The sequence below is a fragment of the Mirounga leonina genome, unplaced genomic scaffold, assembly GCF_011800145.1.
Source record: "Mirounga leonina isolate KUSES-001 unplaced genomic scaffold, KU_Mleo_1.0 Mir_154, whole genome shotgun sequence".
In the NCBI taxonomy this organism is placed as follows: Eukaryota; Metazoa; Chordata; class Mammalia; order Carnivora; family Phocidae; genus Mirounga; species Mirounga leonina.
The window spans coordinates 31234043-31248604 of record NW_023270389.1 but is presented as its reverse complement, the minus strand read 5'-3'; the positions used below and the strand labels follow the sequence as shown (position 1 = coordinate 31248604).

The following is a 14562-nucleotide window of genomic DNA, read 5'->3' as shown; positions in this document are numbered from 1 at the left end:
ATTTCAGGTTGAAATGTCTTCACCCTGGGAATATCTCGTTCTTTTTCCTGCAAGGTGTGCTTGTGTATGACTCAGGTGACACTTTTCTTATTTGACAGACTGATTTTAATTTGTTGTGATGTGACAGAATGATCTAGTTCAAATACCAACTTCATTGGCTTCATCTTTGCCTCCTTTCTTACCCCACATCCAACCCACTGGCAAATCTTAGAAATATATCTGCAATCTGACCATTCTTATTACCTCCACTATATGCACAATGTTCTAAGTTATCAATATCTTTCACCTGACTTTTAGAATAATCTCCCCTTCTAGTTGTTCTTAACTTGCAGTCTATTCTCCACAGTGCTGCTATTATATCCTAAACCGAGTCTGATTTGGTCACTCCTCCAAGGACTCTCCATTTCATCCAGAATAAATTCTAAAACTTAACAAGTTTCTACATTTGTCCCCTTCCTGTACCCCATCCCCTCTTCTGATCACATCTGCTAGTGCACTCCCTTTGCTTGCTGGATTTTAGCTACACTTATCTCTTGGCTATTCCTCACACATGCCAAGCCCACTTCCACTCAGGGTCCTTGCATTGCTGTGCCTTCTGTGTCATGCTTTACTCCTAGACAGACACATGGCTCATTTTCTCACTTCCTTCAGGTCTTTGCTCAAATGTCAGAGAGGCCTTCCCAGATAAATGTATTTCAAACAGCATGCTCCCTTCCCTGTCTCCTTACCCTGCTTTATTTTTGTATGAATCACCATCTGACATAGTATGTATTTACTGGCTTATGATGATGATTATTGCCTTTCTACTACAACGTAAACTCCATGATAGCAAGGACTTTGTATCTTGGTAACTGTTGTACCTTCATTCCTTAGAACGGTAACTAGTACATTTATTACTTCTTGAGCCAACAGAATCAACATCTCCTCTTGAGATCTTGACTTTTTTTCTTGCTAAAAATAAACTTTCTAAATCTTAATTCCATAGTTTTAACTTCTGAAGTCTTTGAGCTATAATCTACTCATTCTTGGTTTGAATCCCTTTGGTAGGTAAATCAAACTAGTGAAAGACCTAGGGGCAGTAACAACTACTTAATGAGTACTTAAAAGCTAGGTTCTTGTATTTAAGCACCTTGCTTATCTCATTTAATTCTAACCTTAGTCCTAGAGATGAGTATTATTACCATTCTTGTTTTACAGACAAAGAGACTAGTACTCGGGAGAGGTGAAGTAACTTGCTGCCGGGTCACAGAGTTAATAATCACTGAACTAAGATTAGAATGAAGGCGTGGTTGACTCCATACTGCCTCCTGGCTGTCATCTCCAGTAATACGTGTCCAGTTACCCAAGTAGTAGTCTTTTGCAGTTCCTGTCCTAGGGGTCTGGGGTATCCACCCCCCACTTCCCAAAGATTCCCAATACCAAAATAAGTCGTTCACTTTTCAGAAATGTCCTAAAAGCCACTGTTATCTACGCTAGGACTCTTACTTTAATGTAAGGCGTGCTTAGCGCAGAGGTAGTTCAAACCACCTAGTAAGAGAAGATGGGATCAAAACGCTGTGATCCAGAAGAAAGGGGACGTCACCAGTTGAGCTCACAGCTTGAAAGTGGGGGCATTCAAATGCAAGTGAGGAAAAGACAAGTTCTCAAAAAGCAGCCCACCCCAGCCCAGAGGAAAGTTGGCGCAAAGGAGGCGAATGGGGCTCAGGGGGCAGATGGACGCACTCCGCGCCGCGCTGGGTCTGACAACAGGGAGCCACATGCCGGAGGGGCCCCCCAGGACGGCTTCGGCTGCATCGGGGAGGTGACGGGGCTCCCTGCACTCGCAGAGCGCCGTGCGGGGCCCGCGGGCAGCCCCGACGCGCAGCCGGCCGGACCGGCGGCGCGAGGCTCCGGGGGCGGGGAGGGGCCGACGCCCGCCCCGCCCCTCTCCTCGGGGATGCCGGGATGTTTACCCTCCTGACAGCGGCGGCCGCGGGAGGAGGAGCGGGAGTTGCGGGAGGATGGGCCGCCACTAGGCTCGCACTCGGGACGCGTCTCGCCTTGCGCAGGGTGGGGGCCCGCGCCTGCAGCGTCCGCGGGGGCGGCGCGGCGCGGCGGGAGGTGGCGATCGGCTCCCGGCCTCGCAGCCACAGCCCCCGGCCCAGCGGGCCTTTCCGCGGGGCCGCCTGGCCGAGCCGCCCGCCCGCCCCGGGTCCCTCGCGGACAGGAGAACGGAAAACTCCCAACTTCCTGGTGAGTGGCTGCGGGGGTCTCGGGCTCCCGGGCCCGGTGGCCCGGGCCGGGTGGGGCTGCCTGCGGGAGCCGGGCGGAGACGGGGAGGCCGGGAGGGCGCGGGGCGGCCTCCGGGATCCCCGCGCCGGGGGAGGTGGGGCGGGGTGCGCCGCGCTCGAGCTGGGTGGGGGTTTCGGTCCGGTTCGTTGGCAGTGGCGGGAGCGGGCGGCAGGAACTTGGTGCCCGGCACGGGCTTTGGCGGCCCGAGGCTGCCGTGGGTGCCGCGGTAACTAAGAAACTCCGCGGCCACCGCGGCGGCGGCAACAGGTCTTTGGTTTCAGGACCCGAGGAACTTAGGCGAAGTCCCGCCTCCCACCGCACGGCTGCTGCTCATTGGTGGCGTCGGTTATTTATCCCTCACGGATTGGTTAGGCCCAGCTGTCAGGATTCGGGGGCAGCCAGACTTCAGAGGAGTGAAGTTCACTGGCGAGAGTGGGTGGTGGGAGCCGTGAAGCTAAGGGAGAAGCTGAAGTGGCTTGAGAAGTACAGGGAGGATGGCCGACCTGTTGGAGAATGGGCTTTCGTGGGACCCTGTCAGGATTAGCAAATGTGAGAGAGATTGCAAGGCAATAGAGATGGTGATGGTGGCAATGGGAAATAAATACACTGAGAATTGAGGCCAAAGTCAGAGAGACGAAGGGGACCCCAAAAAAGAAAAATGAGAAGACCACATTGCTCTAGGATAGTGTCAGGAAGCAACACAACCTAGAGGATGCTGCAGTGAGATCTAAAGAACTCTTGTTGCCTCTTCCCTGTGTACTGCAGGCCTCGGGAGATGATGTGTCAAACACATAAATCGTGTTCTCTCATAGCTGTAGTCCTTATTAGCGGTAAATACTAAAAATATACTTATTTTACAGTAGGTTATCTCCCATCCTTGAGCAGTTCTGGTGACGGAACTGAAAGTCTGAAAGCATTACAAAAACGAAATGATTTTCCTCCTCTGACTACTGATCATAAGGATGCTGTTGAAAAAATTGAATGCGCATAGTTTGTAGAGCCCTGGGTACCTATCATAACTAGCACCATTGTTTCTAATTCTTCCTCCAAAGAGTTTGTAGTTTCAAGAAGTATGCACACTCCCTGTAGACAACAGCAGTGTGTCTTGTCAGGTTGCTTTACAGGATAAAGTACAGAATGCGTGTGTGGTAAATCTGTATAGGAGCTTGAGCTGTTGCGGGTGTGGTCGAAGAATGGCATAGTTTTAGGGGCAACCGGACAAAACACTGGAAACGGTGGATAATTCAACAAGAGATTCAACTAACCCTGTAATACTTTGTGGCAACTCTTACTGAATGGACACCGAGTATTTTTGGCTTTAATACTTGGCGAAGGCCAGTGCGCTTGCAACAGTTAACAGAAAACTTAAGCGATTATATCATTTCCAGAGGAAGGAATCCTCTGCTACCCTTGGGAGATCCAGTCCACAGCTTGCTTCACTCCTAAAACCGCAGCATCTTTCTGTTTGGTCCTGGACTGGAGCTTGCTGGGGTGGGGATGAGATGTTGGAGCTTTGAAAAATTGCCGCGTGGAGGAGTCAAACGGGCAGGACGTTGAGAGGAGGGCCCGCAAAATAAAAAGAAGAAGGAACCCCTAGTGGACGCTGGCTGCTTTTTCTGGGGTGGAGATTCCCCGGACCCTCGGCGAAGTGCGGGCCTGGGAGTTTGCGCTCAGCCGGGAGGCCCCGCCCTCTGCAGCACTGACGGCCTCCGCAGCCAATGAGCGGCGAGGGCACCGCGGTTCCCTGCTCGGGAGGGCGGGTACTTCCTACTTCGGCCCTAGGCTTGGAGGAGGGAGAGAAAGTTTCTCCTCGAAGGACGGCTGGTGGAGGACTCCAGTGTGAGGGATGAGAAATACGTAAAAATAAAGGGGAGGAGGTTCCAGTTTCTTCTGACTCCTCATGCACGTCTCGTTTCATAATTGAGCTACATCTTGAATTCACCACTGCATTTGAAGCTTTGTAGTTGATAAGAAAAGAAGGTGGTCAGCGAACTAAATGTCCAGGTGGATGGAGTTTTACTCTGAAATTTTCTGTAAACGAAAACCAAGGAATATCAGAAACTAAATTGTTAAGCATTTCCACAATACTTGGGAATCTTGCCACCGTTAAAAATCTTTATCAATTTAAAAAGTGAAGAGCGTAACTTGAGTGCAGATTTATTCTATACTTGAAACTACTATTTAGGTTTATTTATGAAGATCATACCTGTAGCCCCCTCCATTCCTTTTCCCACTTAGACATTTTCCTGGCTGGACAATTTCAAGAGCTCTTTTCCAGCCCAATAAAACAGCACTTACTCCAAGAAGGAGGAAAGCACGTCTGGTATGATGGCAACATACTGGTGGAGGAGGGGAGATTTAAGGCCAGTATAATAACATACCCAAATAATAAAAATCAAAATTGTCGTTTTAAATGACCGAAAGCGCAGTTTCAGTTTGTGTAAGTAAGTATTTAACCTCATACTTCCCTCCCCTTCACCTTCCTTCCAATAGACAGTTTTGGGCTCTGATTTATCGCCATAATTTAGGTATTCTTTTCTTCTCATCTGTTGTGCCTTTACCGAAATGTAGATTTCTTTTTTTCACTTAAATATGTGGTCTGAGATATCATTAGAGACTTTTACTGAGTTTCTGGAACCAAACTGTCTCATGTTTTAAAATGTTATCTCTGAAGTGTTCCTAACCTAGCCAGCGTATGTGGACAGGAGAGGATAGTGATAACATAAATGCAACTTTGGAAAAGAAGTTGCTTAATTAGATAATAAGTTGCAAAATTCCTTTCAGGTTTTGTTTCCTTTGATTTTTTTTTTTTTTTAAATAGGCTTTGGTATTTAAAACATTTGCAGTGTAGCTGCAGTTGCACAAAGTTGCACTCTGTCCACATTCCTGGTTTCCTTCAATTAAAATATTTGTCCCTTCAGATAGTTAGTACAGTATGCATAAAACAGGGTAGGATACTTAGTATAATACTTGAGGGTATCTTGGAAATGACATATATGATTATTGTTTGCTCTGATTTGTTTTATCAACAGTTACTTTATTGACAGTTCCATAAATATATAGCTAGATGTTTTAAGAAGTGTTTCTTCATCCTTTTGATTATTTTAGTTTAATTCCTCCTCCCCTCATTTTTATAGGGAATATAGGTGAGTAACATTTGGTTATATAATTGTAATGAAATGTATTTATTTGCAGGATATAATGGCAGTTGAGAATTTTTAAATATATGTAAAACTAATGTAGAACGATTCACTCTTAGAGTTATAAAACTTCTAAATTGCTGATTCCTCTTAGTGACTAATAGCTTGATTATCTCTGTATGACACATTATATATCTATATAAAATATTTTTTTCATTCTGATGAAAACACTGAAAGAATGTATTTCATGGTTTTTAGTGAGCGGTGGGAATGAGAAGGACAGATGATCATGAAGCATTTCTTAATTTTCTTGTGCAAGAAAACTTTTTTTAACCTTTGTCAAAATAACTGCTCTGCTATACTGTTTATATAGTGTGCTTACAATGAGTTGTTTTGTAATAGCTATCCAGGGTGTTAATCAAAACAGTGTATAAATGAATGGAACTTACTTAATTGGTCTATAAAATTTTAGAAATAAATGTTTTCTGTTACTTAATGAAAGTAGACCTTTCTGTAAATCTTGCCACTGGTCTTCTGTTGATAATCAGTGTAAGTAAGCCGTTGAGGGTAACTTTTTCATTCCAGGCTGCTTTTGTATAGAACAGGGGTTAGTAAACTTTCTCTGTAATGGGCCAGATAGTAAATATTTCTGGCTTTGTGAGCCATATAGTCTCTATCATTGTAGTCATGGCCAGTACCTGAACAGGTAGTCATGGCTGTGTTCCAATAAAGCTTTATTTATACAAATAGTTTGGAGGCCCACCCCAGCTTTAGAAGATAATACCAAAGATCTAAATATGATTCTGGGCCATTGATGCTTGACTTGATGTGGATTTTCCACAGCAGTATTTTATAGCCTTTTTTGTTTCTTGAACTCAGAACCCTGAGATCAAGAGCTGAACTAAGATCAAGACCTGAGCTGCGATCAAGAGTCGGAGGCTTAACCAACCAAGCAACCCTGATGTCCCTGGCCTTTTTTGGTTTTAGACATTTGTGACAATCTCTTGATCTTTCCCAGTCCCCTAAGAATAATGCCACTTATTCATACCCCAATTTTGTGTTTCATCTCAGAGACTTCATAAATATATGAACCTCTTTTAGATTTATCTACCTTTTCAGGGTTTTCTACCATTCTTTGCTCCTTGGGGGTCCCACACCCATCCTGTGACATTGAATGAATGTGTACCTGTCTAGCTTCTTCCTTACTAAACCGAGATGAAATCTGATGTCATATATTTAATCTTTGCTTGATTGACAGATAACACTAATATAAATATATTTTGGTGTATTTCTTTAACTCATAGTTTTCATTTTAAACCTATTGGAATGACCGCCTTTGTTTCTTTTAGAAGTTTCTGTCATGAGCAAGAGGGTGGGCAGATTTTTTTTTTTTTTAAAGAAAAAAGTCTTTTATAGAAGACTTTCCCCCCCAATTAAAAAAAAAAATACTGGAAAGGGCTTGTGTTTGTGGGAGGGCCTGCAGTCAGGGTGTGTGTAGTCTGGGGATGTGTGGGGTACCTCCTCCCTTTGTTTGAAGAATTGGCTGTAGGCTTACCTGGGTGCAGCTACTGAGAAGCCTGAGAATGGAATGAAAATGCAGCAGTTTTGACATCACTCAGTAGAGTTTCCTAGCCCTGGCCAGGAGTGGCCAGGAGTGGGTTCTGGGTGTGCCAGAATATTTGTCTCTCAGCGTGGTCAGGTAGCACCTGGGGCGTTCACAGCTACCAGGCTAGTTGCCACCAGCTACAACGAGCCTCTTTATCAGACCCTGTGCACAAATATCATTTTCTGTGTTTATCATGAAAAAGACTAAGCCCAGGTTTGTCTCCTTGGTTGAGTTACTTGATTTGTTGGGACTATAGTTTTCTCAGCTCAGGTAAGATTGCTTTGAGGAATAAATGAAAACATCTTTGTAAAAATACCACAGTAGGCTCTAAGTGTTAGTTTCATTTCACCTATTTCAGTTTTTAGGACGTTCAGCGGTAGGAAGCGCATCTGCTGTTCTCAGTTTTTCTTTTCTTTTTTTTAAATTTTTTTATTCTTATATTATCCCCATACATTACATCATTAGTTTTAGATGTAGTGTTCCATGATTCATTGTTTGTGCATAACACCCAGTGCTCCATGCAGAATATGCCCCCCTCAATACCCATCACCAGGCCAACCCATCCTCCCACCCCCTCCCCTCTAGAACCCTCAGTTTGTTTTTCAGAGTCCATCGTCTCTCACGGTTCATCTACCCCTGCGATTTCCCCCCCTTCATTCTTCCCCTCCTGCTACCTTTTTCTTCTTCTTCTTTTTTTTTTTTTCTTAACATATATTGCATTATTTGTTTCAGAGGTACAGATCTGAGATTCAGCAGTCTTGCACAATTCACAGCACTTACCAGAGCACATACCCTCCCCAGTGTCTGTCACCCAGTCACCCCAGCCCTCCCACCCCACCCCCCACTCCAGCAACCCTCAGTTTGTTTCCTGCGATTAAGAATTCCTCATATCAGTGAGGTCATATGATACATGTCTTTCTCTGTTTGACTTATTTCGCTCAACATAATACCTTCCAGTTCCATCCACGTCGTTGCAAATGGCAAGATCTCATTCCTTTTGATGGCTTGTTCTCAGTTTTTCTGATGACAGGCCCTGTTGCCCATTATGCTGGGGCCCAGCTTTGTCTGATCAGGCTCCTACCTAGCTCTATGCCATTTCTACCTTCTCTGCTTGAATTCTTCTTCCTCTTTGCCCTGTGATTTCCAAATTCATAATTTAGTGGTTCCCATTGTTTGAGTTCATGTTTTTATGTTTTTTGGAGTATGGGGAGAAGGCATTACTCTTTGGTTTCTCAGACAGGAAAAACACAAGAGGCTTGGGGGGGTTATATTTTGGACAGTAAAAAATGGGAGTTGTAAAGAGATCCTTAAATACTAAGTAAAAATGGCAAAACTAAAAATATTATTTCTAATAGTCTTACAGTTTTGCTTTTGTTTAATCATTAGAATATTTTCCTCATATTCTCATATTTACCTGGCAGATTAATGTAATTTTTGTTGTGGTTGTAACCATAACAAAGCCACATATCCTCTATTACATTATGATTGGGAAAATTGAATAGATTTGTTTAGAAAAGTTATTGTACTTCTAAAAGGTAAGGAATTGCAAATCTTCTATTGCTTTTTATATATAACTGTGGACACATAGTAAAATACTGTGATATGTTTGCATACTGTCTTAAAGACTCCCAGAACTGGACAGTAGGTAATTTTTTTAAGGCAAATGGCATGTTCTTATCCAAACAGTTTATTTCCAGGCATGGTGTGTTACTTAACAAATACAAGTAAATTGAAAGATAGACAGGAGGGCGCCTGGGTGGCTCAGATGGTTAAGCGTCTGCCTTCGGCTCAGGTCATGATCCCGGGGTCCTGGGATCGAGTCCCACATTGGGCTCCCGGCTCTGCGGGGAGCCTGCTTCTCCCTCTGACCCTTGCCCCTCTCATGCTGTTTCTCTCTCGCTCTCTAAAAAATAAATAAAATCTTTAAAAAAAAAAAAAAAAAGAAAGATAGACAGGAAGAATGCTTATTGATGGATTGAATTTATGGGAAAAAACTGATGTTTTATTCTCAGTTTCTTATTAACTTCTTTTGTTTTCTTTATAGTCTTTGGTGTTAGAACACATTAAGGATAGTATAGTGGCAGGGAATGTATTCAGTAAAAACTGGCATTTTTTAACATCTTCAACATATATCTAAAGTAAAGTTTTAATACAGTTTCTACATTTGATAAATATTTTCATTGTTGAATGGCATGTTTTCAACTTCGCTTCATCATTTTATGACCTTGAGTGTTTCAAATACTAGCTGTTGATAAAGAGTTGTATTTTATTAAGCAGCTCTCCTATCCTGTAATCATTCTTTGTTTTTATAAAGGAATTTATTACACTGTATTTAACAGTATTTGAGGGTTGTGGGGCACGGGGTGGGGGTGGAGTTCCATCTTCTGCAAAGTTTCCCAATACCAGGCCACCAAGGGAGCTGCTGCCTCATCCATGATCATAAAGCTGCCAGTGTGAGAGAACACAGTCGCTGTCCTGATGAAGACATGGCCACAATAAGGAAGATGCAGCTATTTTGGTGTCCCCAGAACCATACTCTGACTGTCGTGGTCCAGGAAATGGATGCTCTGCGCACTGGCTCTTAACCCCTCTATTAGTTTCCTAGGGCTGCCCCAACAAATTACCACAAACTGAGTGGCTTAATACATCATAATTTTCTTCTTTCGTAGTTCCAAAGGCCAGAAATTAGAAATCAAGATGTCCACACGGCCATGCTGTCTTTGAAGGCTCTGGGGAGAATGCATTCCATGCTTTCTCTGCTTCTGGTGTTGGCGGCATTCCTTGATGTTCCTTGGCTTTAGACATATATCACTTCAATCTCTGCTTCTGTCACATGGCAGTCTTCCTATGTGTCTCTGTATGCGTCTCTCCTCTTCTTTTAAGGACAGCAGTCACTCTTACACTTAAAGTTTAATAAGCTAAATCTATACTTTTTCTTTCAGATTCTTTAGCATACAGATTGTAGATTTCTGATCTTTCTGTTCTGAACAGAATTTTAGGATTGTGCAGAAATTATATTTAAGAGATAAAGGCACCCAGGTTATCCTGTACATATGTAATCTGCTGTTAGTATTTTTTTTTTTTTTAAAGATTTGACTTATTTGGGGCACCTGGGTGGCTCAGTTGTTAAGTGTCTGCCTTCGGCTCAGGTCATAATCCCAGGGTCCTGGGATCGAGCCCCGTATCGGGCTCCCTGCTCAGTGGGAGACCTGCTTCTCCCTCTCCCACTCCCCCTGCTTGTGTTCCCTCTCTCGCTATCTCTCTCTCTGTCAAGTAAATAAATAAAAATCTTTAAAAAAAAAGATTTTATTTATTTCAGAGAGAGAGAGCTCATGTGCACATAAATGGGGGGAGGGGCAGAGGGAGAAGGAGAGAATTTCAAGCAGACTCCCTGCTGAGTGTGGAGCCTGATGCAGCAGATGCAGGCCTGATGTGGGGTTCGATGCGGGGCTCTGTCTTATAACCCTGAGATCATGACTTGAGCTGAAATCAAGAGTCAGCCTTTTAACCAATTGAACTACCCAGGCACCCCTGTAGTTAGTATTCTATTGCTACCACAAAACAGCTGTTCCAAACTCAAGTTTTCCATTCACTATTATCATCTTGTAGTTTCCATTAGGAGACCTAAGTGTATGATTCACTAAATCAGTTATTTTCAGAACTGGAAGGAAACTTATAAATTATCTAAACTGACCTTTTCATTTATTGTGGGAGTAATAAAAATAAACTTATTCTTATAATAAGAATAACCTAAAATCCAAGGATGTAAACTTGCTAATACACACTCTGCTAGATTCCATAACAGTCAATATTGCCTTGTGTTACCTTTGTGATGTTTTTGATGGTAGGCACAGTGATTTTTTTTCTTCTTTTTTTTCAATTCTCCTGAATTAGCAGAATCTTGCTGTGTTCATGGTACATGTTCAATAAAGACTTGCTGATGGAGTGATGACAGTGTACCTCTGATTGCCATATCAGGGCCTTGATTTAAGTCAGCAAATATTTGAGTACCTGATTGTGCAGGGGTGAAGTATTTCTTTTGCCTCTAAAATGATGAACAGTAGGGTGGATTGCTGTATCCTCACTAATAGGATCCAAGTGGGACAAGAAATTACCATTATGGAGGCCAGTCCCAGGAAGGAGCACTTAATTAGAGGCAGTTCATAAGACAGTAAAGGCTAGAAAGTTCATGATTGGTCGTATGGTCAATATTTCATAAATACATATTTCATTATGTTAGACACCTTGACTCATAAAAGCCAGCCTTCATGTTGTTTGTCATTTTGGTATATTGAAAATAACTTGTGTGCCCCCATTGCTTCATGTATATATGCCTGAAATGTTCGGAATGCCACTGACCAGTTTCTCCCTCTAATACCTTCTCTTGCTGTGATTCAAAGATCATGATTGGCTCTGTTTCCTTTACTTCTGTAGCCATGCCCCTCTCTTAGAAGTTGGTTCTCAGTTTGTTTATTATATACGTTCCCTGTTTCAGTGAAAATTCTGCTTTACAAAGCAGAATGATTAGAGATTAATCACATGAATCCTAAAGGATTTATTTCATGATTCCTTGAAATAGTTACATCTATTTGTACATTGAAGATGATTTACAAAATTTGTATAGCTGTTCAAGAATATATGGGTGGCTTTTTTGCTACCACCAAGATAGGTTGTATTTTCAAAGCATTTGTCCTATTACTATGTTTCTCAAACTGTGGTCCTCAGAATGTCTGTGTCAGAGATTCTGATCTTATAAGTATGAGCATTGGCATTTAAAAACAAGTACCCTAGGGTGCCTGGCTGGATAGTTGGTAGAGCATGTAACTCTTGCTTTCAGGGTTGTAAGTTTGAGCTCCATGTTGGGTGTAGAGATTGCTTAAAAATTAAATCTTTAAAAAAATAAAACACAAGTACCCCAGATGATTTTTATAATAAACACAGATTTGGAAAGCCACTGGTCTGTGATGGGAACCTACGTTTAAAATAAGTACTGCAGGTGATCCTAATGCAGGTGTTCCTCAGGCCATACTAAGAAATGACACATGGTCTTTTAAAAAAATACTTTTTAATTAAAAAAATATTTAGGAGGGCATGTGTTGGGATGAGCAGTGGGTGTTATATGCAACTAATAAATCGTTGAACACTCCAACAAAAACATGATGTACTATATGCTGGCTAACTGAACATAATAAAAAAAATTATTTATAATGAGAGCCCATTCCTACTGCTAACATTTTTGGCCTGGGGTGTGCAGCCCTTTGGAGCAGTTTATATCTAATAATTAGATTCTTCCAGCATGTGTAACCTGTGTCTCAGCTCAAACAGGGCATAGGTGTTGCTGAAATGATGGTTATAAATCAATTAAAATCATTTAGATAAAGTATAAATATCTTATAAACAACAACTGAAGTAATAACAGAAGAGAAAATTCCACTTCGAACAAGTAAAAGAAAATACTACATCTAAGTGTTAGTTTTCGTTCTATCCCAACAAGTGGTCCCTTGTTAATGTACTGCTTACAGTGTATGCACTTGTCACCATTTTTGGCATTTCTATGGTATTTCTCTCAGCTAGGTGTGAAAGCTTACCACTTCCCTTACCTCTGAGATGGTTTGCTTTTTGCTTAAGGCTAAAAGCCCTTTGCCTGCACCTAGAGATTTTGCTTCTAGTCACCATTACCTTACTTCTATCTGTAGTTCTCAGTCTTGTTTCTGGGCTTGGCTGCACCAAGCTTTGATGTCTTGCATATCTAGCCATGCTGGAAAGTATTCAAGAACATCATGATGAGTAACCTGTTCCTTTTTCCATGACTGTCTTATTTCCATTGATAACAAGTGTCTCTGGTACTTGAGTTGCTTCTAACTTCCCTCCTTGTCATTAGATACAGATCTTTGCATGCAGGTTGTGTTCTTTATTCAAGAAAGCCTCCTTGGTCAATCACAGTCATTCGTTCATTTAAGATATGCTTGGTCATTTAAAAACTACTTTCTACCAGTGTTTTTTAATGCCTTTTTCTTAATTTGGAGTTCATCAAATCAGTTCAGGCCCTTGTTGTTTATGACCATTTCTATCCCCATCTTTTTTCTTTTTTTTTTTTTTAAAGATTTTTATTTATTTATTTGAGAGAGAGAGAGAGAGTGAGAGACAGAGCATGAGGGGAGAGAGGGTCAGAAGGAGAAGCAGACTCCCTGCTGAGCAGGGAGCCCGATGTGGGACTTGATCCCAGGACCCCGGGATCATGACCTGAGCTGAAGGCAGTCGCCTAACCAACTGAGCCACGCAGGCGCCCTCCCCATCTTTTTTCATATAATAAGAAGAGGCAGCTCGATAAAGAAGGTATTGAAGTCCTGGATTGAGTCCAGGTTCATTTTTATATCTTTTCAGATGCCAAGCACAGAGTCCAGCTCTTAGTGTAAGCTAAATTAATATTTACACAACTCAGTTTAAGAGTTGAGTGTCTGGCCTAGGAGAGAGCATTGGTAATGTGATGAATGGTTCAGATAATAGAATGGAGCCTGGACTGTAACGATGCCCTGATGATGTTGACTTAGGGTATATGTTGGGTGTGTGGTCCTGGATAAGGCAGTGCTACTACGATTCCTAGGCCTTTTTTGTTCATGTGTTGGGTTGTCATCTTTTGAATGTCAGTATTTCCACAATAAGACATGAATGCCCATTTTTATTTTTTTTTTGTGAACTTTGTCGGGTATTTGCATATGCTGTTCAGAAGATGATCCAGTGGATTGGACGGGGTTTGATGTTAAACTTAGTTTCACAATGAGATGACGTTTCTCTGAAATTGGAAGACATACATGCCTGAAAGCTGAGGGACAGACCATTTGATCTCTGGGGATCTCCAGCATTTGTAAGATGAATGATTCTGTGATTCTGTTCACTTTATGGTTCTTCTTTTTCTATTTGTTCTTTATTCTCCCCATTTTCCTACTGGGTCCCGCCAATTCATGGGTTGAAGAAAGAGAAATTTGGGGATTGTTGCTAGGTAGCTGGAAGTGAGTAATAAAGAAAATAAACAAAGATCTAGCTTTATGCTTTTAAAAATATTTCAGTTTTTATTAATCACAGAATATAGGAGCATAAGAATGACTAAATGCTGCATCATATTGCCTGGCTCAATTATTTTTAATGGCTCTGCATTGGAACCTCTGCTTTCAGCCTGACGACCTATCTTTCTAGATTTACTTCTTTATACTTTTCTATATTTTAGTCATGTCTGACCACTTACTTTTTTTTTTTTTTTTGGTTAAATTTTGTACCCTTTTGGGGCACTTTAACAAAGGGGGTACCCTTTGTTAAGCATCTGCCTTCGGCTCAGGTCATGATCCCGGGGTCCTGGGATCGAGCCCCGCATCGGGCTCCCTGCTCGGCGGGAAGCCTGATTCTCCCTCTCCCACTCCCCCTGCTTGTGTTCCCTCTCTTGCTGTGTCCCTCTCTGTCAAATAAATAAAATCTTAAAAAAAATTTTTTTGTACCCTTTCTGGCTTCACTGCTTTATCTTTTTGCTTTTCTCACTTCTTTTAATGCCTA

General features: G+C 42.2%; 1 protein-coding gene across 3 annotated transcripts in view; it reads left to right on the top strand.

The window, feature by feature from the left end:
* The first annotated feature begins 1984 nt into the window (after positions 1-1984).
* Positions 1985-14562, top strand: part of NEK7 (NIMA related kinase 7) — a 165196-nt gene continuing 152618 nt past the window's right edge. For 2 of the 3 annotated variants that reach the window (XM_035010389.1, XM_035010390.1), the window contains exon 1: positions 1985-2232. The gene's annotated coding sequence lies outside the window, so the exon portion shown is untranslated. The remainder of the gene's footprint in view (positions 2233-14562) is intronic. The other variant, XM_035010391.1, reaches the window with a different exon arrangement.